This window comes from Manihot esculenta, chromosome 1 (assembly GCF_001659605.2).
Source record: "Manihot esculenta cultivar AM560-2 chromosome 1, M.esculenta_v8, whole genome shotgun sequence".
Lineage (NCBI taxonomy): Eukaryota > Viridiplantae > Streptophyta > Magnoliopsida > Malpighiales > Euphorbiaceae > Manihot > Manihot esculenta.
The window spans coordinates 14711471-14738620 of NC_035161.2; positions in this window are offsets into that span (position 1 = coordinate 14711471).

Below are 27150 nucleotides of genomic sequence, written 5' to 3' on the forward strand. Positions count from 1 at the left end.
GTCTATATCTATTTAATTTTATAAATGAATTACATATGTATTTGTATATACTTAATTTTACAAACAAATTACACTTTGTTGAGTTTATTTAATTAATTTTGCAAACAGATTACACTGTCTTTTTAAAAAATTATTTATATCTATTTAATTTTACTAATATACTAGCTGTCCTTCCCCATATAAAGGAAGATCCCTCTTCCTTCAACACTAGTACATAATGATTTTTATCATATTATGAGACATTTATATGAGACCTATAAGAAAGTTTAAATATTCTAATTTTAGAATATTTTTATTTAATTTTATTTTTAAATTATTTTGACCTCTCGCTAATAATGGAGATTGAATAAGAACTCACCACGAGTTAAACTCGAATCAATCTCGAGTTCATTAAATCTTGCTCAAACTTATAAATTTTTTTAATAAACAAGTTTAAACTTGAAAAAAATAAGTTCTATTGGATTACACCCTAACTATTTGAATTACAAATAGAATTCTTAACATATTAAATATACTAGCTGTTTGTATCACAAATAGATTTATAAATTGATTAGTAGTTTGCATCATAAACGAATTTATTTATAAACGGATTGCTCGTTTATATATGAAATTTCATTTATAAATAAGTGAAAATATAAAAATGAAAAATATAAATAAAAACTATTTGTATAACTGCTATTTTGTTTAATGAATCTGTTTATAATGTAAACTAATTATTTTTTATTTAAAAAATTATAAATAAGATTTATACAAATAGAAAAAAGTTTTTTAACCCGTTTATAAATTAAATTACAAACGGAGTTTAATTTTTTTTCTTTTAAGTAAAAGATCACACACTACCCCTAACAAGAAAACTCACCCCACCATTATAATAAGCTCATGTAACTTCAAAAGTTTGTTGGAACTCCTAGTTTTCATATTGTACGGCATTGGTCATTGTTGATAGACAATCGCAACGAGAGAGGAAATTACCCAAGTTTAAAGACTCCAGGTATGTCCAAAATGGGATCCCAACATTAAACCAAAAACTTAAAAGAGTAAAGCAGAAGAAAACTCAAACCCCAAGTCTTCTCTGCAGCCTCTATGCTCAACACCAATGACTACCAGAAAGAAAAATCGGCACCATGATACTTTCATCATGTCATAGCCATGGAGGGGTCAATTTGAGGCTTACTATCCTCCGGCGCCAATTCTATCGATCTCTCCAAACTCCAATAGCTACTAACCAATGCAGAGCTTTTTAAGGCCAAAAACAGATCTCAATAGAGTATTTTATAAACCAACAAAAGATAACAAACTATGCAACCATAACAAGAAAATCTACCGAGTTGAATTCAATTTTATGCCTGTCATATAAGGCTAATTTTGCTTGGGCATAGGAGCCCCATGCTAAATCTCTGAATTTGGTGGTAGTGCATTCACAACCTGAATTAACTGTTTTTTCAATAAAATAATTTGTCATTATAAATTAAAAAATTATGACTATCTTACTAATTGATTTTGTAACTAAGTTTGTCAGAGTAAATTTGTCTAGGACTAAGTATTGGTTGGTTTGGTTCGATACAAAATTAAAACGACTAAAACCGATTTAACAGAATTAAATGCTTGTTCTCTCGAGCATATAGCAATGATAAAGAATTTAATCGGCATAACTATTTGTTTATTGCAATAACAATAATTTATCGCGTTAAACAAATTTATTATGAAAAATTGTGTCTATTTATTGGAATAACAGTAATTTATGGTTTTAAACTAATTTATTATGAAAAATTATGTGTAAGAATAAAAAGATAATTTTTTTATCAGAATAAATAATATTTTGTCACAATTTTATTTGCATTTAATGATCAAAATACATAGTTTTATAATGAGTAAATAATATACCGTGATAAAATTATTTTTGTCAAAATTGTAAATAATTACTAAATTATTTTTTCATGATTTTATTAGTTGTAATTTTATTTATTAAAATTTTTATTGTGGTAATATTTTATTTGTCATATGTTTATTCCTATGACAATATTATTTATCAAAAATATATAATAATATAAAATAATTTTATAAAAAATACGACAGCATGAGAAATAATTTTTGACAAATATATTGAAGGTGGTAATTTTTTTTTTTTTTTGAATATAGGTAGACATACTAAATAATTTTTGTTAGACTAATAATGAAATCGTAAATACTTAGCTAAATTATTTTAACCTAACAGTGTTTTTTTTGTTTAACATAGATAAGTGTAACAAATATTTTTTGTTACCTTAATGATAAAATTATAAATTATTATTAAATTATTTTTTTCATAATTTTATTAGTTGTAATTTATTTATTAGATCTTTTATTGTCCCATATTTTATTTGTCATATGTTTATTCACATGACAATGTTATTTGTCAAAAATTATATGATAAAGAAAGTAATTTGTCAAAAATTATATGATAAAAGAAAGTAATTTAGAGCATGACAAATAATTATTGACAAAAGTACTTAATGTGATAAATAATTATTGACAGTAAAGACAAATCAAATCCGTTAATGGCTGTGGGTTTGCCAAAAATCCAATCTTCTCATGGGTATAGCTTTTATAAATGGACTATAAAACCACTTTTTGACTTTGAAATTGTAATTGAAAATGGTTATAATGTTATAAACCCATGGGCAGTCATTAAAAAATATTATCCTGAGAATTTGTATTTTCTTCCCAAAGATTTTTCAAAATCTCAGGAATATTATTTTAGAAGAAACAGATTCTGTAAAAATAAAACATAATTTTGATAAGAATGATAAAACAGTGGTAGCCTATTCTTCTTTGCAAATAAAAAGGGTTACCCATCCAAGAGATTGGCCAATCCCAACATTATATACAAAAATAACATTTAAAACTCTAAAAAAGCATTCTACTTCTTATAACTATTTTGATTACATGGATGCTTGGAAAAATGTTTTCTGTATCCAAAATCCAACTCATACTCATTCCTGGTTAATATATTTTAACCAGTCAAAAATTAAAATTACCACCCAATTTCCAAATTGGTTTTTAAAGTGGTGGCAGTATAAAGGTATTTCGGAAGAAATAATTTCACCCAAAGTATTTCAAATATATCAGTATTTTAAAACCAATTATAAACCTCCTTAAAATGAAAAGTATATTCCTCCCTTGATGTATTTCTGTATGAACTTTTTTATTCCCTGGGTATACCAATGGTTCTTTGATTTTCAGTATTCATCAGGAACTAATATACCTATTATTGTCAGAAAACATAAAATAAAATGGTGGGGATCATTCAAAAATACCACCACAGAGATGGTTGTAAAACAATGGATACTTCAAAGAGCATAGCTTCCTACGGTGTCTTATGCTGGAAAATTAACTCTGCAAGTAGAGCCATCATTTGGAGCCCAGAAAGCCCAATGCCAGGCCTTAGTAGCAGCATCTAAAAACCCTGAAGAATTTAAGTTGATTTGCCAGCAAATATATAATCAGCTTACTTCATCAGAGAAAGAAAAGTTAAATCAAGAGTCATCCAGTAGTAAAGAATCATCAAAACGGTCTTCCAGTAAGAAGATGGTCAAGAAAAAATCCAATAGGAGAAAATCTAAAAAACAGTCCAGTTCGGATACAAAGTCAACAGCGTCTGAGATGTCATCCTCTGAAAATCCGGTATCTTCATACGACATCAATGAAGATGACTGTTATGGTATACTTCCAGCTATCAAGATAAAAAGCAATACTGACAAAGTAAAAAAGGAAAAGAAAAAGAAAGAAAAAGTAAAAAAGAAAGGAAAAGAAAAGAAGAAGCGGGACACCTCATCTTCAGAATCAAATTAAAATCCAGCACAGTAAAGATTCGGTGGCAGGTAGGACACTGTTTACAAATAGTAAAGTGGCAGACAGACTATTCACCAACAGTAAAAAGGAAGAATAATGGCAGACAAGTCACTATTCATGAACAGTAAAAGCCCGCGTGATCCAACAGTAAAGACTCCCGTGGTTCTACCGTAAAACTTAGAAATTATCTATAAAAGGGAGCATCTCCCCTTGTGAAGGCACACTTGTAATCCCTCTCTCTCTCTCTCTAGTTTCCCTTTACATTTCCTTTGTATATTCTCTCTCTATTTCCAGAGTTCTGTATCAATTCTTAAATTTTAAAATATAGTAAGTTTCTTATTTCTCTTTTTAAACTGTTACTTTATAAGTCCGTGTTGACGGCACTCTTCTCTTCTCCCCCCTCACTCTGACTTAACTTTGGGGATCTCAGGTTAAGGTTGCAGGAACCCTGACCTCAGTAAGAAAATTAAAATCACCATAAGTATGCTCTGTGGTTGCGGCTTAGGCTGATCTTCCTAATTAGAAATTTGTTTGTTATAAAACGTATTAAATTTATACATTAAAAGTTATGATTTGATAAATTTTCATAAAAACTCTGAATCAATAGTGTTTGTGTGCGATCCATGTGTTTGTTGGGATTTAATATACTTCAAATGCCCCCAGGCGAATGGCCGTTGCTTGGTCTCTCCCTGCCTTGGGAATGAATGAAGTGTCCTAAGATTAAAGTAGTGCCTCGACTAACAGCTTAAGCTTTTGGTCTGGTGGTAAGCGCCTTAATTAGGCCTTACGGCTCAATGGTATCAGAGCCAGGTCGCGGATTCGATCCGTGGGGGTGAAGGGATTTTTAATATAATATACTTCAAATGGCCCAGGCGAATGGCCGTCCCTTGGTCTCTCCATTCCTTGGGAATGAATGGATATATATATTACAATTTCAATATAGCTTATTTTAATAATAAATATTTTAATTTTAAATTTAGTGTCTAAATTTTTTAACTTAAATATAATAGTGGCCTCAATTTTAATTTTATATTTTCAATTTAAAATTAAAAAATATAATTTTGATTTTAAATTAAAATTACAATTGCATATTTTTTTTCTAATTAGCAAAATAATTAGTTAAAATTATTTATTTATTTATTTATTTTTTCAATTGGTTCAGTTTTAATATTTTAAATTTTAGAATATTTAATTAAGTTAATTACATTAGACGTAAATTTAAATTTATTTACGTACTCCACCAACAAATTAAGAAATAGGAAAGATAATGTATTAAATGGAATATGACAAGAAAACACTTTATCATTTAAAAAATAAAGCAATTTGCACTCATATAATCACTCTAATAATTATAAAAAAACATATTTAAAAATATATATATATAATTTCGATTGGGTGTATATTTAAATTTAATTATATATCCGATTAATAAATTAAAGAGTATAAAAAATAATAAAAAATAGGCTAAATCAAATAATATTTTACAATTTAAAAAATAAAACAAATCACAGACTAATTTAATTGCTCTAATTTATATCATATATAATAAAACAATTCACAGACTAATCTAATTTCTCTAATTTATATTATATATAAAAATAAAAAAAAGTAAAAATAATGAAATTTTTCATAATATTTTAAAAATTTTAAATTATTTAAAAATAAATAATTTATCTTATAAATTAATTTATTTTTTAAAATTATTTTTCTAATAATATAATTGTTTTAATTAATAATCTATACTACAAATAAAAAAGTGAGAATGAAAAATAATAAAAATTTCTAAACTACTCTTATTTAAATATAATTATTGATTGTCCCCTATTTTGATCGATTACGAAATAAAATAAAATTTTTGTTATTTTAAAGTTTGAATTTATTTGAATATTAATTCTTATTTAAATTTAAATATATTTTTATTTATAATTTAATTTTAATTATTTATATAATTTTAAAATTTATATAAATTTAAAAATTTTGTTCTATTTATATTTAAATTAAATTTTAAAAAATTTTGTTACATAATTTAAAATAAAATTTATAAAAAATTAAAATTATTAAATATTTTTTAGAAAAATATTATTTCATGTTTTACAAAAAGATGATTTAGTAACAATAAATTTATTACTAATACATATTAAATTACCATTAATATTGGCATTTTATTTTGATGAGATTTTGTAAAAAGTTGATTATCACCTAGTGTTTGGATTCAATTTTTTTAACGTGTACAAACAAGTCTTTAAAATTGGACGTCCAATCATATTAATACCATCCTCTTTCATATGTGTGGATGTCCTTTTATATGTGTAGATCTCCATTTAAATACATAAAATAATTAAATAACTCAATATTTACATTTTAATATTTTATAATAACTAATAATTTAGAACTCAATTATAAATTAATTACTTATCAAATACTTTTTATTAAACAAAATATTATTAAATAAATAACCCTATAAATTCAATTATATTACACAGACTAATAAAATAATTTAAAAAATTAAAATGAAATATTCAAAACAGTAATTTATAACACTGCATTCTCAAGCAAGCAAATTACCATTAATTTTTTTCTAATCAGCAAAATAATTAGTTAAATTATTTATTTATTTTTTTATTTTTTCAATTGGTTCAATTTTAATATTTTAAATTTTAAAATATTCAATTAATTTAATTGGATTAGGTGTGAATTCGAATTTATTTATGTATATGACCAACAAATTAAAAAGTAGGAAAAATAGTGCATTAAATAGGTTATAACAAGAGAACACTTCAAAAAATATTTATAATACAAATCATATTTAAAATATATAAATAATGGGTTATAAAATTAATGTTTAAATTCCATTAAATATATAAAATCAATGGCAAAAAAATATATATAATGCCTTAACCAACGTTTAATACATAAAAGTTAAAAGTAATATACTTATAACTATTTCATTGATAAAAATATAAGAGTCTTAATTTATTGATTTTTCCTTCTTGATTCGTTTTATCATGAAAATAAAATGTTATTAGAAATAGATTACATAACCATTAAGAAAATATTAAAAATACGGGTTTCAATATTAAATTAATTTATTAAAAAAATGTTAGTAAAATTTAAGGTCAAAAATCAATGAAGAAAATAAAACTCTTAACTAAAATATATATCACGTACCTTCCATAGAAATAAAACTATTTTTTTGATCCAATTATTAGCATTTTAATTCATAACATTGGTATTTTATTTTCATGAGATTTTGTTAAATGTTGATTAGCATATGCTTATTGACATATTTTTTATTTTGCTCCAATTGACCATTTCAATATTTGATTATTAGATTTTGTTAAATATTGAAATGGAATTATTTTAGTAATATTTTAGTAATATTTTGTTAAATCTGATAATGAAATATTGAAATTGTCAATTTGAGCAAATAAAAAATATGCCAATAAGCATGTGATAATCAATATTTAACAAAATCTCATCAAAATAAAATGCCAATGCTATGAATTAAGATACTAATAAATGGACCCAAAAATTAGTTTTATTTCTATGAAAATTACATGACATATATTTTAGTTAAGAGTTTTATTTTTTCATTCATTTTTCGCCTTAAATTTTATTAAGAGTTTTTCTATAAATTAATTAAATATTGATAGCAGTATTTTTAATATTTTCTTAATGATTATGTGATCTATTTCTAGTAATATTTTATTTTCTATATAATGATAAAACGAATCAAGAAGAGAAAATCAATAAATTAAGACTTTTATATTTTTATCAATGAAATAGTTATAAGTGGATTACTTTTAATTTTTATGTCTTAAACGTTGGTTAAGGGCATTATATTTTTTTTTGTCATTGATTTTATATATTTAATGGAATTTAAACATTAATTTTATAACCCATTGTATATATATTTTAAATATAATTTGTATTATAAATATTAGGGTGATTATATTAGTGCAAATATCTTTATTTTTTAAAGTATTCTCTTATTATAATCCATTTAATACACTATTTTTCTTGTTTTATAGTTTGTTGGTCGAGTACTTAAATAAATTCGAATTTACACCTAATTCAATTAAATTAATTGAATATTCTTAAATTTAAAGTATTAAAACTGAACCAATTGAAAAAAAAATTAATAACTAATTTAACTAATTATTTTGTTGATTAGAAAAAATTAACTGTCCGTAATTTCAATTTAAAATCAAAATTAATCTTTTAATTTTGAATTTGAATATAAAATTTAAATTTGATATTATAATTTAAAATTGAGAACATCATTATATTTAAGTTAAAAATTTTGAAATACTAAATCTAAAATTAAAATATTTATTATTAAAATAAGCTATATTGTAACCATGAAATATATAAATATACTTTCCATGATAATGCAGTCTTATAAATTACTGTTTTAAATATTATATTTTAATTTGTTAAATTATTTTATTAGTCTTAGTAATACAATTGAACTTATGGAAATATTTATTTAATAATATTTTATTTAATAAAAAGTATTTGATAAGTAATTAATTTATAATTGAGTACTAAATTATTATTTATTAGAAAATATTAATATGATAAATATGGAATTATTTAATTATTTTTTATATTTAATAGGGGATTTACACATATAAGAAAGGATGATGGTCTTAATATGACTGGATGTCAAATTTTAAAATAAATTTTAGATTAAAATCAAATAAAAATCGAGAATTAAAATTTTTTTTTACTTGTTGAAAAAATTGAATCCAAATATTGAAATGGTCAATTCAAGCAAAATAAAAAATATGTCAATAAGAATTTAATAATCAACATTTAACAAAATCTCATCAAAATAAAATGCCAATGTTATGAATTAAAATGCTAATAATTGGACTGAAAAAAATAGTTTTATTTCTATGAAAGGTACGTGATATATATTTTAGTTAAGAGTTTTATTTTCTTCATTGATTTTTTACCTTAAATTTTATTAACAGTTTTTTTTTATAAATTAATTGAATATTGAAACCCGTATTTTTAATATTTTCTTAATAGATAGATTGACTAAGTCAACTCATTTCATACCAATGAGAACTGATTACTCATTGGAGAAATATACAGAACTATACATCAATAAAATAGTTCGGTTACATGGAGTATCTCTTTCTATTATTTCAGATAGGGACCCGAGGTTCACATTCAGATTTTGGGAGAAATTGCATGAAGCACTGGATACTAAGTTGAACTACAGCTTTTCATCCTTAAACAGATGGGCAATCTGAAAGGGCAATTCAAATACTAGAAGATATGCTTTGAAGTTGTGTTATTGAATTCGAAGGGAGCTGGGAGAGATACCTTCCATTGATTGAATTTGCATACAAGAATAGTTATCAAGCAAGTATCAAAATGGCACCTTATGAAGCATTGTATGGAAGGAAATGTAGAACTCCATTGTGCTGGACAGAACTCAGTGAGGCTAAATTGATAGGTCCAGATTTGGTGAGGGAAACGGACGAGAAAGTTAGAACTATCAAGAAAAGATTGAAAGCAGTTTTAGATAGACAGAAGTCCTATGCGGATTTGAAGAGAAAAGTTATAGCATATGAAGTTGGAGATAAATTGTTTCTTAAAGTTTCTCCATGGAAAAGGGTGCTTAGATTTGGCAAAAAGGGAAAGTTAAGTCCTAGGTTTATCGGTCCATATGAGATAACTAAACGTGTGGGTCCGGTAGCCTACAGGTTAGCATTACCCCCAGAATTAGATAAGATACATAATGTCTTCCATGTATCCATGCTGAGAAGATACAAATCTGATCCTTCTCATGTCATTTCTTCTGAGACAATTGATATTCAATCTGATTTAACTTATGAGGAGGAACCAGTGAAGATTTTAGCACGAAAAATAAAGGAGTTAAGGAATAAGAAGATTCCATTAGTAAAGATTCTTTGGAGAAACCACAAAACAGAGGAAGCTACATGGGAAAGTGAGGAATTAATGAGATAGCAACACCCCAGTTATTTATGATAGGTAAATTTTGAGGACGAATTTTTTTTTCTAAAAGGAGGGGAGAGTTGTCACATTCCAAAACCTACGGATAGAAATAGAGCAATTATTAGATTTAAATTGTACCATTCTTAAGTTAGAGTAATTAGTTTCAGGGGAGGTGCTAGCTTAACCTCGAGCTAAATAGGGGAGGTGCTAGCTTAACCTCGAGCTAAATAGGGGAGGTGCTAGCTTATCCATAGCCGTTTGACACACAATTCTCCTATAGGTAGAGCACTAAAAGTTGTGTTTAGAGGTCTACCTTGCATTTCATATAGAGTTATCCATTCAAAGACAGAGTTAAAATAAGAACGACCAGTAATAGTATGTTAATATCTTTAAGCTGTAATGACTGAATCATAGAAAGGTCAAATGAGAAAGTAGACATAGAGTGATTATATTAATGCAAATTGCTTTATTTTTTGAAGTGTTCTCTTGTTATAACCCATTTAATACACTATCTCTCCTACTTTCCAATTTGTTGGTCGGATACATAAATAAATTCGAATTTACACCTAATTTAATTAAATTAATTAAATATTCTGAAATTTAAAAAATTAAAACTGAACCAATTGAAAAAATAAAAAATTAATAAATAATTTAACTAATTATTTTGCTGATTAGAAAAAAAATAACTATTCATAATTTCAATTTAAAATCAAAATTAATCTTTTAATTTTGAATTGGGAATATAAATTTTAAATTTGATATCATAATTTAAAATTGAGACCATCATTATATTTAAGTTAAAAATTTTGAAACACTAAATCTAAAATTAAAATATTTATAATTAAAATAAGCTATATTGTAACCATGAAATATATATATATACTTTACTTGATAATGCAGTTTTATAAATTATTGTTTTAAATATTATATTTTAATTTTTTAAATTATTTTATTAGTCTTAGTAATACAATTGAACCTATGGAAAAATTTATTTACTAATATTTTATTTAATAAAAAGTATTCGATAAGTAATTAATTTATAATTAGTACTAAATTATTATTTATTAGAAAACATTAATACGATAAATATTGAATTATTTAATTATTATTTATTAAAAATTATTAATATGATAAATATTGAATTATGTTAAATTTTAGGTTAAAATCAAATAAAAATCGAGAATTAAAATTTTTTTATACACATTGAAAAAATTGAATTGAAAAAATTGAATCTAAATATTGAAATTGACAGAAAAGTGATTGGGTCAGTGATTTGCCCAAATAAAAATTTTATTTTAAATGAACTGTGATACATGCATTTACCGGAAAAAACCATAATACATGTATGAAAAAAAAATTATGATTTAAAATTTTTTATTTTATAGAAAATATTTTTTAATATTGGGATACTTAAAAATTTAATGAAAAATATTTTTTTTAATTTAAATTATTTTAAAGAAATTGATTTTTCTTAAAGGAGAAAGTTATTTTTCAAATTTTAAAAATCTTATTAAGTTTTTATATATAAATTTATTAATATATTTTATTTTTAATATTTTAATTAAATAATAAAAAATAAATTATCTTATTAAAAAATATTTTTATAAAAAATATTTTTTAAATATAAATAATTTTTTATAAATAAATGGAGATTTAATTTATTAAATATAAAATTATTGTTGATAGTTAAACAAAAAATAAAAATTATTAAAATTGATAAAAAAATTATTATGAAACACTTTTTATCTTTATTTTAAAATATTTTATCAAGATAATTTGATTACTTTTAAAATAATTGTTATTTTTATCATAATTTCAATTATCACATGTTTTAATTTTGTAGTTTTAAATATTTTTTTATTAAAAGAAATGGTCACCCTTCATAAGAATTTACCTAAATTTTTTATTATTAAGGTGCTAGCTTATCCATAACCGTTTAACACACAATTTGCTTATAGGTAGAGCACTAAAAGTTGTGTTTAAAGGTCCAACTTGTATTTCATATAGAGTTATACATCTAAAGACAGAGTTAAAATAAGAACGACCAGTAATAGTATGTTAATATCTTTAAACTGTAATGACTGAATTATAGAAAGCTCAAATGAGAAAACAGACATAGAGTGATTATATTAGTGCAAATTGTTTTATTTTTTGAAGTGTTCTCTTATTATAACCCATTTAATATACTATCTTTCCTACTTTCTAATTTGTTGGTCGGATATGTAAATAAATTCAAATTTATACCTAATTTAATTAAATTAATTAAATATTCTGAAATTTAAAAAATTAAAACTGAACCAATTGAAAAAATAAAAAATTAATAAATAATTGAACTAATTATTTTGCTGATTAGAAAAAAATAACTATTCGTAATTTCAATTGAAAATCAAAATTAATCTTTTAATTTTAAATTGGGAATACAAAATTTAAATTTGACATCATAATTTCAAATTGAGATCATCATTATATTTAAGTTAAAAATTTTGAAACACTAAATCTGAAATTAAAATATTTATTATTAAAATAAGCTATATTATAACCATGAAATATATATATATATACTTTACTTGATAATGTAGTTTTATAAATTATTGTTTTAAATATTATATTTTAATTTTTTAAATTATTTTATTAGTCTTAGTAATACAATTGTATTGACCAAGGGAGTGATAAGGATGTGTTCACCCCTTGGAGTAATAAGGCTGACTACAGGACTTGAGCCTGGAGAGATAAGGTTGGTAATTGATTCTGAACCACTTTCCGATCCAACATCTTTTCGGGGCATTGTCGGGTCCTTGCAATACCTCACTTTAACCAGACCTGACTTGTCTTTTAGTGTAAATTTTGTGTCCCAATTCATGCATTCACCTACTCATGCTCATCTGAAATATGTTCGTCGCATCTTGCGTTATTTAAAGGGCACGATACATTATGGTCTCAATCTTCGTTCCGATACTACACTTGCTCTTTCTGCCTTTTCTGATGCAGATTGGGCAGGCTGTCCGACGACGCGACGGTCAACTACAGGCTATTGCACGTTCCTAGGCTCGAATATCATTTCCTGGTGTGCGAAGAAGCAGTCCACAGTTGCTCGGTCCAGTACAGAGGCTGAGTACCGTGCCATGGCTCATACAGCAGCTGAGCTTACATGGCTTGGATATATTCTATCTGATCTTCGGATTTTTCCTCCACACCCACCGAAACTTTTTGCAGACAATGTCAGTGCTCTATTCCTCACAGTCAATCCAGTATTTCATGCTCGAAGTAAACATATTGCGTTGGATTACCACTATGTAAGAGAGCGAGTAGCTCAAGGGGCTCTTATTACTCAACATATTCCTTCCACTTGTCAGCTAGCTGATGTATTCACTAAATCAGTTCCTAAGGCTCGTCTTGCGTTCTTTCGACACAAACTATGTCTCCAACCTCGGCATAGTTTGAGGGGGGATATTGACCAAGGGAGTGATAAGGATGTGTTCACCCCTTGGAGTAATAAGGCTGACTACAGGACTTGAGCCTGGAGAGATAAGGTTGGTAATTGATTCTGCTGATTTTCAGTAATTTAGAGTTCTACGAGTTATACGTTCTGTTACATATGGTAGTCTAACAATATATTGTACCGTACTTCTAGCTATTTAGTTATTTTTGTAATCTATTTAAACAGAGTACTATGCCTCTGTTTATTATTGAGGAATACATGAATTAATTCATTTTTATAAAATCTCTTTCGCCTTTTTTTCCTATTCTCTTGTTAAGTGGATCAAAAGTAAGTTTAACATTGATTATCAATGTGGACGGCTGAACTTTGGTATTGCTAGTTTCTGAGTAAATTTATTATTTTCCCATTATAATTTCCTTTTGTAAACCAACATAAGTTTGATACTTAACTGGTGCACAAAGTCGTTTCCTTGTGGTTGGCATATTTGGCAATAAAGTGGTATTGGTGCTAAAGTGAAATTCCTATACCAAGAGAGAGCTTGGGTTACTGACATTACAGAAGGAAGAATGGTGTTATACAATGGCAATCAGAGGCAGGGTTTTCTGTCTAAAACAAAGCGAATCGAGAAGCAGAACAAGTGCGGAATCCCAGGAGTGGGATCGGTATAAGTACCTCTTGAACTTCTTGTAATATATATATAAGACCAATGGTTTTGCATGTCTTTGTGTGGTGAGAAATCAAGGTTTTTGTGACCTACTTGATAAAATTATAGTACTTGAAGGTAATAACATAACATGTTTTCTGACTCTTTCAAATCGAGTTTGTGCCCTTTAGATAAACAGAGAAGAGAACGCTCCCATTATTCATGGGTAAATCAAGCGCAAGAAGAATTCAAGAATGCCAGCGTAGAAAAGTTCTGCGAAGGGGTGAGAGACGATTAAGAATAAAAGAGTATGGAATGGTGGATGCCAGTGACAAAGCAATCATGATGGGGAAAAATGTGTCTACTCTTCAAAGAGTTAAAAGCAACAATTGGGGGAGGCAGAAGATAGGAGTATCATCTTGCCAATTAAAGTTTGATTTCTCCTCGGGGCGGTACCTATGGAAATTGTCAAAGGAGTTACAAATGCATCAAGTGTCAATGGAAAACCGCAGTTGTGATGAAGCTAAGAAATCACACGATGAATAATAAAGTACAAATGGAAGGTAATTAGAGGAAAACACAAGATATGACCTCGGAGCCAAACAACAGGAGTGCGGTGTCCTAAGTGATAATCTTAGGTGGAGTCCTAAAGGTAACTCGGAGTTATCAAATGGTAATGTGAAGGACCCCTCAACCTCTAATCTTGTACAATGTTTCCTAAATTTCTTGACACGTTTCATTACATAAATCATTCTTGGATATTTGACAGCTTTTAGTCAAGTTTCCCGTGTGAGGGACTCGAGAAAATTTGAACTAACCGATATTGACCATATTCACTGTGTAGCTATTTATAAGCAAGGAAATGGCGTATAACATGGATTTGTTAGAATTCAGTTGGGTTTCGGTCAGGTGTTGAATAAGGCATAGAACCCATGAGACCAACGAAGACGAAAAGAAAGGCGCCAACAGAGATGAACGTCAAAGAGGACTAAAGAACATATGTGTAACTCGAGACAATGGCTATGGTGTTGCCATTGGCAGAACAAAGGGAGTCTCTCTTATCAATTCATTACTGTTGAGTTAAAATAGTGTTGCTATTTGTTTTTGGATAACGTGCTTGAGTAATTATTGTCTTAGGAGACTAATGATATTTCTTATGAGACTATTACAGATATAAAGAAGGAAGACTGACATTACTAAGGAGATTAATGATATTACTCATGAGACTATTACAGATATAAAGAAGGAAGACTATCAACACTTAAAGAATACGCACAGTGGGACGTGTGAAAGAGGAAACAGGGTAAATCAACATCAAATCCAGCGGGATAGATCGGTCATGGCGCCGTGCGGGTGGATGAGAGGAGAACATCATGAAATGGAGATTTCACACACATAGTCGTCACTCAAACACTAACAGTCAACAGAGTTCATTGCATAATTTCACACAAGGATTGAAGTACCAATCTCCAATCATATTTGTGGAAGATGTGACACCAAAGGACAGATCATCCAAGACCAAGTGTTCGATCAAATATAAATTGTTGGTGCAAGCAACATACAAGAGAACCTATGACAGCAACTCCATGTGTTATAAAAAAATCAAGTGTCCAAGCAGAAGATTGAAGACCTTCGTCAAGCTCAGTCAACGAGGACGTCGACCGTTTAAGTGGGGGAGAGTGTTAGGGTCTTAGAATCTCAGGGACCAAAACTGTAATTTTCCAACAGTAGAGATTTGGGAAAATAATATTGGGATAAATTAGTATAAAATATTAGTAAGCAAAGAGCCGTGTCAGATATTTGAAATTCTCATTAGATTATTTATTTAGGGGGGTGTGTCATCTGAGACATATTGATATCTCCTCCTGCCACAAGCCAAGTTGTTCTTAAAGCTCTTTAGGGGGGAGTGACTAGTTGGCCACCAGCTGGGGCTGGGCCCAGTTGGCTACCGTAGGCCTACAGAGATCCTGAGTTGTGCCTTCACACCTTGTAGACCGTCCCCCCTGTCTACAAGGGAGGTGAGAATTATTGTAACGATGGTATTGATGATAATGTGTAATTACTATTTTGCCCTTAGAATAAAATAAGTAGTCTGTTCATGAATTCTCATGTTCAGTTCTCATATCTTGTGCCTACTGTGAGGCTTCTGATTGTATGATGCCTATTGGCTTCGTAGTTCGCTTAGATAAGCTTGACTAATCAAGGTATTCATATTCACAGGATGATTGGCTGATTCTGAAGGCTGACTTGGCTTGAAGGTGTTCAAGTCAAGTGCCGCACGGACTTGAGGAACAATTGGTACTCACTCTCACCAGACTATTCCCTTAAAGTGGGAGGTCAAGGGTTCGAGTAGTGGGGGAGGCGACCTAATTTCCAAAGGGAAATTTGGGCCAAATCCACTTGGGGAAGGATGCGATGCAAGAACCCAAGGGGACAAATCCTGCCAGGAACCCGTGAGGGTGAATGGATGTTAAAAAGCTGTTCACGACGCCAGTGGAAAGTCCGAGGTGGCACGAGGCCAGGCGAGGGATAGCCCTGGGCCGTGAACGGTAACAGTGCCGGTGAAAGGGCCGGGCTGTTACATGATAAGGATGTGTTCACCCCTTGGAGTAATAAGGCTGACTACAGGACTTGAGCCTGGAGAGATAAGGTTGGTAATTGATTCTGCTGATTTTCAGTAATTTAGAGTTCTACGAGTTATACATTCTGTTACATATGGTAGTCTAACAATATATTGTGCTGTACTTCTAGCTATTTAGTTATTTTTGTAATCTATTTAAACAGAGTACTATTCCTCTGTTTATTATTGAGGAATAAATGAATTATTTATATTTAATGGAATTTAAACATTATTTTTATAACCCATTGTTTATATATTTTAAATATGATTTGTATTATAAATATTAGGGTGATTATATTAGTGCAAATATCTTTATTTTTTTAAATTGTTCTCTTGTTATAATCTATTTAATAAATAATATTTTTTACTTTTTAATTTGTTGGTCGGGTAATTAAATAAATTAAAATTTACACCTAATTCAATTAAATTAATTGAATATTCTGAAATTTAAAGTATTAAAACTAAACCAATTGAAAAAATAAAAAATTTATAAATAATTTAACTAATTATTTTGTTGATTAGAAAAAAATTAACTATCCGTAATTTCAATTTAAAATCAAAATTAATCTATTAATTTTAAATTGGGAATATAAAATTTAAAATTGATATCATAATTTAAAATTGATACCATCATTATATTTAAGTTAAAAATTTTGAAACACTAAATCTAAAATTAAAATATTTATTATTAAAATAAGCTATATTGTAACCATGAAATATATATATATATATATACTTTCCATGTAGTCTTATAAATTATTATTTTAAATGTTATATTTTAATTTGTTAAATTATTTTATTAGTCTTAGTAATACAATTCAAACTATAGAAATATTTATTTAATAATATTTTATTTAATAAAAAGTATTCTATAAGTAATTAATTTATAATTGAGTACTAAATTTCTATTTATTAGAAAATATTAATATGATAAATATGGAATTATTTAATTGTTTTTTATATTTAATAGGGATTTACACATATAAAAGAGGATTATGGTCTTAATATGACTGGATATCAAATTTTAAAATAAATTTTAGATTGAAATCAAATAAAAATTGAAAATTAAATTTTTTTTTATACATGTTGAAAAAATTGAATCCAAACATTGAAATGGTCCATTAGAGCAAATAAAAAATATACCAATAAACATGTGATAATCAACCTTTAACAAAATCTCATCAAAATAAAATGCCAATTGTTATGAATTAAGATGCTAATAAATGAACCAAAAAAATAGTTTTATTTATATGAAAAATACGTGATATATATTTCAGTTAAGAGTTTTATTTTTCATTGATTTTTCGCCTTAAATTTTATTAAGCGTTTTTCTACAAATTAATTTAATATTGACAGCAATATTTTTAATATTTTCTTAATAGTTATATGATCTATTAATTTAAAACGAATCAAGATGAGAAAATCAATAAATTAAGACTTTTATATTTTTATCAATGAAATAGTCTTAAGTGGATTACTTTTAATTTTTATGTCTTAAACATTGGTTAAGGGCATTATATATTTTTTTTTACCATTGATTTTATATATTTAATGAAATTTAAACATTAATTTTATAACCCATTGTTTATATATTTTAAATATGATTTGTATTATAAATATTAGGTTGATTATATTAGTGCAAATATCTTTATTTTTTAAAAGTGTTCTCTTGTTATAATCCATTTAGTAAACTATATTTCTTACTTTTTAATTTGTTGGTCGAGTATTTGAATAAATTTGAATTTATACCTAATTCAATTAAATTAATTGAATATTCTGAAATTTAAAGTATTAAAATTGAACTAATTGAAAAATAAAAAATTAATAAATAATTTAACAAATTATTTTGTTGATTGGAAAAAAAATTAACTATCCGTAATTTCAATTTAAAATCAAAATTAATCTTTTAATTTTGAATTGGGAATATAAAATTTAAATTTAATATCATAATTTAAAATTGATACCATCATTATATTTTAGTTAAAAATTTTGAAATACTAAATGTAAAATTAAAATATTAATTATTAAAATAAGCTATATTGTAATCATGAAATATATATATATATACTTTCGTTGATAATGCGGTTTTATAAATTATTATTTTAAATATTATATTTTAATTTATTAAATTATTTTATTAGTCTTAGTAATACAATTGAACCTATAGAAATATTTATTTAATAATATTTTATTTAATAAAAAGTATTCGATAAGTAATTAATTTATAATTGAGTACTAAATTATTATTTATTAGAAAATATTAATATGATAAATATGGAATTATTTAATTTTTTTATATTTAATAGGGGATTTACACATATAAGAGAGGATGATGGTCTTAATATGATTGGACGTCAAATTTAAAAAAAAATAGATTAAAATCAAATAAAAATTGAGAATTAAAATTTTTTTATTTATGTTGAAAAAATTGAATCCAAATATTGAAATAGTCAATTCGAGCAAAATAAAATTTTGTCAATAAACATCTGATAATCAACATTTAACAAAATCTCATCAAAATAAAATGCCAATATTAAAATGCTAATAATTGGATTGAAAAAATAATTTTATTTCTATAAAAAGTGCGTGATATATATTTTAGTTAAGATTTTTTTTTATTGATTTTTCACCTTAGATTTTATTAACAGTTTTTTTATAAATTAATTTAATATTGAAATCTGTATTTTTAATATTTTCTGGTTATGTCATCTATTTCTAATAACATTTTATTTGTTATACAATGATAAAATGAATCAAGAAGAGAAAATTAATAAATTAAGGTTTTTATATAATTTTATCAATGAAATAGTTATAAGTGAATTACTTTTAATTTTTTGCCATTAATTTTATTTATTTAATCGAATTTAAACATTAATTTTATAACCCATTATATATATATTTTAAATATGATTTGTATTATAAATGTTAGGGTGATTATAGTTTAAATATCTTTATTTTTTTAAAGTGTTCTCTTGTTATAATCCATTTAATACACTATCTTTCATATTTTTTAATTTGTTGGTCGGATAATTAAATAAATTCGAATTTACACCTAATTCAATTAAATTAATTGAATATTCTGAAACTTAAAGTATTAAATCTGAACCAATTGAAAAAATAAAAAATTAATAAATAATTTAACTAATTATTTTGTTGATTAGAAAAAAAAATCTAACTATCTGCAATTTCAATTTAAAATCAAAATTAATCTTTTAATTTTAAATTGGGAATATAAAATTTAAATTTGGTAACATAATTTAAAATTGAGACCACCATTATATTTAAGTTAAAAATTTTGAAAAACTAAATCTAAAATTAAAATATCTATTAGTAAAATAAGCTATATTGTAACCATGAAATATATATATATACTTTCTTTTATTGTTTTAAATATTATATTCTAATTTGTTAAATTATTTTATTAGTCTTAGTAATACAATTAAACCTATGGAAATATTTATTTAATAATATTTTATTTAATAAAAAGTATTTGATAAGTAAGTAATTTATAATTGAGTACTAAATTATTATTCGTTAGAAAATATTAATATGATAAATATGGAATTATTTAATTATTATTTATTAAAAAATATTAATATGATAAATATTGAATTATGTTAAATTTTAAAATAAATTTTAGGTTAAAATCAAATAAAAATCGAGAATTAAAATTTTTTATTTGTTGGTCGGATACTTGTTATCCATTTAATACACTATCTTTCTTGTTATATAATTTGTTGGTCGGATACTTAAAATAAGTTCGAATTTATACCTAATTCAATTAAATTAATTATTCTAAAATTTAAAGTATTAAAAATGAACAAATTAAAAAAATAAAAAATTAATAAATAATTTTACTAATTATTTTGTTGATTAGAAAAAAAAATTAACTATCCGTAATTTTAATTCAAAATCAAAATTAATCTTTTAATTTTGAATTGGTAATATAAAATTTAAATTTGATATCATAATTTAAAATTGAGACCATCATTAGATTTAAGTTAAAAATTTTGAAATGCTAAATCTAAAATTAAAATATTTATTATTAAAATAAGTTATATTGTAACTGTGAAATATATATATACTTTCCTTTAAATATTATATTTTAATTTGTTAAATTATTTTATTAGTCTTAGTAATACAATTAAACATATGGAAATATTTATTTAATAATATTTTATTTAATAAAAAGTATTCGATTAGTAATTAATTTATAATTGAGTACTAAATTATTATTTATTAAAAAATATTAATATGATAAATATGGAATTATTTAATTATTTTTTATATTTAATAGGGGATTTACACACATATAAAAGAGGATATTTGTGTTAATATGACTGGACGTTAAATTTTAAAATAAATTTTAGATTAAAATTAAATAAAAATCAAGAATTAAAATTTTTTTATTTATGTTGAAAAAATTAAATCCAAATATTGAAATGGTCAATTCGAGCAAAATAAAAAATATGTTAATAAGCATCTGATAATCAACATTTAATAAAATCTCATAAAAATAAAATGTCGATGTTATGAATTGAAATGCTAATAATTGGACTAAAAAAATAGTTTTATTTCTATGGAAAGTTCATGATATATATTTTAGTTAAGATTTTTATTTTTTTATTCATATTTCACCTTAAATTTTATTAACAGTCTTTTTATAAATTAACTTAATATTGAAACCATTTTTAATATTTTCTTAATGGTTATGTCATCTATTCCTAATAATATTTAATAAAATCAATAAATTAAGATTTTTATATTTTTATCAATGAAATAGTTATAAGTGGATTACTTTTAATTTTTATGTCTTAAACGTTGGTTAAGGGCATTATATATATTTTTTGCCATTGATTTTATATATTAAATGGAATTTAAACATTAATTTTATAACACATTGTATATATATATTTTAAATTTGATTTGTATTATAAATATTAGGGCGATTATATTAGTGAAAATATTTTTATTTTTTAAAGTGTTATCTTGTTATAATCCATTTAATACACTATTTTTCTTGTTTTATAATTTGTTGGTCAGGTACATAAATAAATTCTAATTTATACCTAATTCAATTAAATTAATTGAATATTCTGAAATTTAAAGTATTGATAATTGAACAAATTGAAAAAATAAAAAAATAATAAATAATTTAATTAATTATTTTTTATTAAAAAAAATTAACTATCCGTAATTTTAATTCAAAATCAAAATTAATTTTTTAATTTTGAATTGGGAATATAAAATTTAAAATTGAAATCATATTTTAAAATTGAGACCTAAGTTAAAAATTTTGAAACACTAAATTTAAAATTAAAATATCTATTATTAAAATAAGCTATATTATAACCATGAAATATATATATACACTTTCCTTTAAAATAGTATATTTTAATTTATTAAATTATTTTATTAGTCTTAGTAATACAAATAAACATATGGAAATATTTATTTAATAATATTTTATTTTATAAAAAGTATTCGATAAATAATTAATTTATAATTGAGTACTAAATTATTATTTATTAGAAAATATTAATATGATAAATATAGAATTATTTAATTATTTTTTATATTTGATTGGGGATTTAAACACATAAAAGAGAGGATGATGGTTTTAACATAACTGGACGCCAAATTTTAAAATAAATTTTAGATTAAAATAAAAAAAATCGAGAATTAAAATTTTTTTATTTATGTTGAAAAAATGGAATACAAATATTAAATGATCAATTCGAGCAAAATAAAAAATATGTCAAAGAAGATTATGATAATCAACATTTATTAAAATCGCATCAAAATAAAATGTCAATGTTATGAATTAAAATGCTAATAATTGGACTGAAAAAATAGTTTTATTTCTATGAAAAGTGCCTGATATATATTTTACTTAAGATTTTTATTTTCTTTATTGATTTATTAACAGTTTTTTATAAATTAATTTAATATTAAAACCCGTATTTTTAATATTTTCTCAATGTTTATGTCATCTATTTCTAATAACATATGTCATCTATTTCTAATAACATTTTATTTTCTATATAATGATAAAATGAATCAAGTAGAAAAAATCAATAAATTAAAATTTTTATATTTTTATCAATGAAATAGTTATAAGTGGATTACTTTTAATTTTTATGTCTTAAACGTTGGTTAAGGGCATTATATATATATTTTTTGCCATTGTATATATATTTTAAATATGATTATAGTTCAAATATCTTTATTTTTTTCAAGTGTTCTCTTGTTATAATTCATTTAATACACTATCTTTCATATATTTTAATTTGTTGGTCAGGTACTTAAATAAATTCGAATTTATACCTAATTCAATTAAATTAATTGAATATTCTGAAACTTAAAGTATTAAATCTGAACCACTTGAAAAAATAAAAAATTAATAAATAATTTAACTAATTATTTTGTTGATTAGAAAAAAAAATTAACTATCCACAATTTCAATTTAAAATCAAAATTAATCTTTTAATTTTGAATTGGAAATATAAAATTTAAATTTGATAACATAATTTAAAATTGAAACCATTATTATATTTAAGTTAAAAATTTTGAAAAACTAAATCTAAAATTAAAATATTTATTAGTAAAATAAGCTATATTGTAACATGAAATATATATATATACTTTCTTTTATTGTTTTAAATATTATATTTTAATTTGTTAAATTATTTTATTAGTCTTAGTAATACAATTAAACCTATGGAAATATTTATTTAATAATATTTTATTTAATAAAAAGGATTTGATAAGTAAGTAATTTATAATTGAGTACTAAATTATTATTTGTTAGAAAAATATTAATATGATAAATATGGAATTATTTAATTATTATTTATTAAAAAATATTAATATGTCAATAAGCATGTGATAATCAACATTTAAAACAATCTCATTAAATAAAATGCCAATGTTATGAATTAACATGCTAATAAATTGACCAAAAAAATAGATTTATTTCTATGGAAAGTACGTAATATATATTTTAGTTAAAAGTTTTATTTTTTCATTGATTTTTCGCCTTAAATTTTATTAAGAGTTTTTCTATAAATTAATTTAATATTGATAGCAGTATTTTATTAAGAGAAAATCAATAAATTAAGACTTTTATACTTTTATCAATGAAATAGTTATAAATGGATTATTTTTAATTTTTATTTGCCATTGAATTTATATTTTTAATTTTTAGAGTGATTATATTAGTGCAAATTGCTTTATTTTTTGAAGTGTTCTCCTGTTATAACCCATTTAATGCACTATTTTTTCTACTTTTTAATTTGTTGGTCGGATAAGTAAATAAATTTGAATTTACATCTAATTTAATTAAATTAATTAAATATTTTGAAATTTAAAATATTAAAACTAATCCAATTGAAAAAAATTAATAAATAATTTAATTAATTATTTTGTTGATTATAAAAAATTAACTATTCGTAATTTCAATTTAAAATCAAAATTAATCTATTAATTTTGAATTGAGGATATAAAATTTAAATTTGATTGCTTAATTTAAAATTGAGACCATCATCATATTTAAGTTAAAAATTTTGAAATAATATAAATCTAAAATTAAAATATTTATTATTAAAATAATTTATATTGTAACCATGAAATATATATATATATATACTTGATAATGCAGTCTTATAAATTATTGTTTTAAATATTATTTTTTAATTTTTTTAAATTATTTTATTAGTCTTATTAATACAATTGAACCTATGGAAATATTTATTTAATAATATTGTATTTAATAAAAAGTATTCGATAAGTAATTAATTTATAATTGAGTACTAAATTATTATTTATTAAAAAATATTAATACGATAAATATTGAATTATTTAATTATTATTTATTAAAATATATTAATACGATAAATATTGAATTGTTTGATTTTTTTTTATTTAATAGGAGATTCACACGTATAAAAGAGGATGATCTTAATATGACTGGACGTTAAATTTTAAAATAAATTTTAGGTTAAAATCAAATAAAAATCGAGAATTAAAATGTTTTTATACATATTGAAAAAATTGAATCCAAATATTGAAACCAGTAAAATTAAAAATATGTCAACAAGCATGTGATAATCAACATTTAATAAAATCTCATTAAAATAAAATGCTAATGTTATGAGTTTTATTTTCTTCACTCATTTTTTGCCTTAAATTTTATTAATAGTTTTTTTATAAATTAATTTAATATTGAAACCAGTATTTTTATCATTTTCTTAATGGTTATGTCATTTATTTCTAATAACATTTTATTTTCTATATAATAATAAAACGAATCAAGAAGAGAAAATCAATAAATTAAGACTTTTATACTTTTATCAATGAAATAGTTATAAGTGGATTACTTTTAATTTTTATGTCTTAAACGTTGGTTAAGGGCATTATATATTTTTTTTGCCACTGACTTTATATATTTAATGGAATTTAAACACTAATTTTATAACCCATTATATATATTTTTTAAATATGATTTGTATTATAAATATTAAGATGATTATATTAGTGCAAATATCTTTATTTTTTAAAGTGTTCTCTTGTTATAATTTATTTTTTAAAGTGTTCTTTTGTTACAATCTATTTAATAAATAAATTTAAAGTGTTCTTTTTTTTATTTTTTAATTTGTTGGTCGGTACATAAATAAATTTAAATTTTCACATAATTCAATTAAATTAATTGAATATTCTGAAATTTAAAATATTAAAACTGAACGAATTGAAAAAATAAAAATTAATAAATAATTTAACTAATTATTTTGTTGATTAGAAAAAAATTAACTATCCGTAATTTCAATTTAAAATCAAAATTAATCTTTTAATTTTGAATTGGGAATATAAAATTTAAATTTGATATCATAATTTAAAATTGATACCATAATTATATTTTAGTTAAAAATTTTGAAACACTAAATGTAAAATTAAAATATTAATTATTAAAATAAGCTATATTATAACCATGATATATATATACTTTCCTTGATAATGCGGTCGTATAAATTATTATTTTAAATATTATATTTTAATTTGTTAAATTATTTTATTAGTCTTAATAATACAATTGAACCAATGAAAATATTTATTTAATAATATTTTATTTAATAAAAAGTATTTGATAAGTAATTAATTTATAATTGAGTACTAAATTATTATTTATTAGAAAATATTAATATGATAAATATGGAATTATTTAATTATTTTTAATATTTAATAGGGGATTTACATATATAAAAGAGGATGATGGTGACGTCAACTTTTAAAATAAATTTTAAGTTAAAATTAAATAAAAATTGAGAATTAAAATTTTTTTATATGTTTTGAAAAAATTGAATTCAAATATTAAAATGGTCAATTCGAGCAAATGAAAAATATGCCAATAAAAGTGATAATCAACTTTTAATAAAATCTCATCAAAATAAAATGTCAATGTTATGAATTAAGATGCTAATAAATGGAAAAAAATAATTTTATTTTTATGAAAAGTAAGTGATATATATTTTAGTTAAGAGTTTTATTTTTTTTATTGATTTTTCGCCTTAAATTTTATTAAGTATTTTCTATAAATTAATTTAATATTGATAGTAGTATTTTTAATATTTTTTTAATGGTTATGTGATTTATTTCTAATAACATTTTATTTTTTATATAATGATAAAACGAATTAAGAAGAAAAAAGCAATAAATTAAAACTTTTATATTTTTATCAATGAAATAGTTATAAGTATATTACTTTTAATTTTTATGTCTTAAACGTTGGTTATGGGCATTATATATTTTTTTTGTCATTGATTTTATATATTTAATGAAATTTAAACATTAATTTTATAACCCATTGTATATATATTTTAAATATGATTTGTATTATAATATTAGGGTGATTATATTAGTGCAAATATCTTTATTTTTTAAAATGTTCTCTTGTTATAATCTATTTAATAGACTATTTTTTTATTTTTTAATTTATTGGTTGGTACTTAAATAAATTCGAATTTCCACATAATTCAATTAAATTAATTGAATATTGTGAAACGTAAAATATTAAAACTGAACCAATTAAAAAAATAAAAAATAATAAATAATTTAACTAATTATTTTGTTAATTAGAAAAAAATTAACTATCCGTAATTTCAATTTAAAATTAAAATTAATCTTTTAATTTTGAATTCGAATATAAAATTTAAATTTGATATCATAATTTAAAATTAAAACCATCATTATATTTAAATTAAAAATTTTGAAAACTAAATCTAAAATTAAAATATTTATTATTAAAATAAGCTATATTATAACCATGAAATATATATATACTTTACTTGATAATGCAGTCTTATAAATTATTGTTTTGAATATTATTTTTTAATTTTTTAAATTATTTTATTAGACTTAGTAATACAATTGAACCTATGGAAATATTTATTTAATAAAAAGTATTTGATAAGTAATTAATTTATAATCAGTACTAAATTATTATTTATGAAAAAATATTAATACGATAAATATTGAATTATTTAATTATTATTTATTAAAAAATATTAGTATGATAAATATTGAATTATTTGATTATTTTTTGTATTTAATAGAGGATTTACACACATATAAAAGAGGATGATGGTCTTA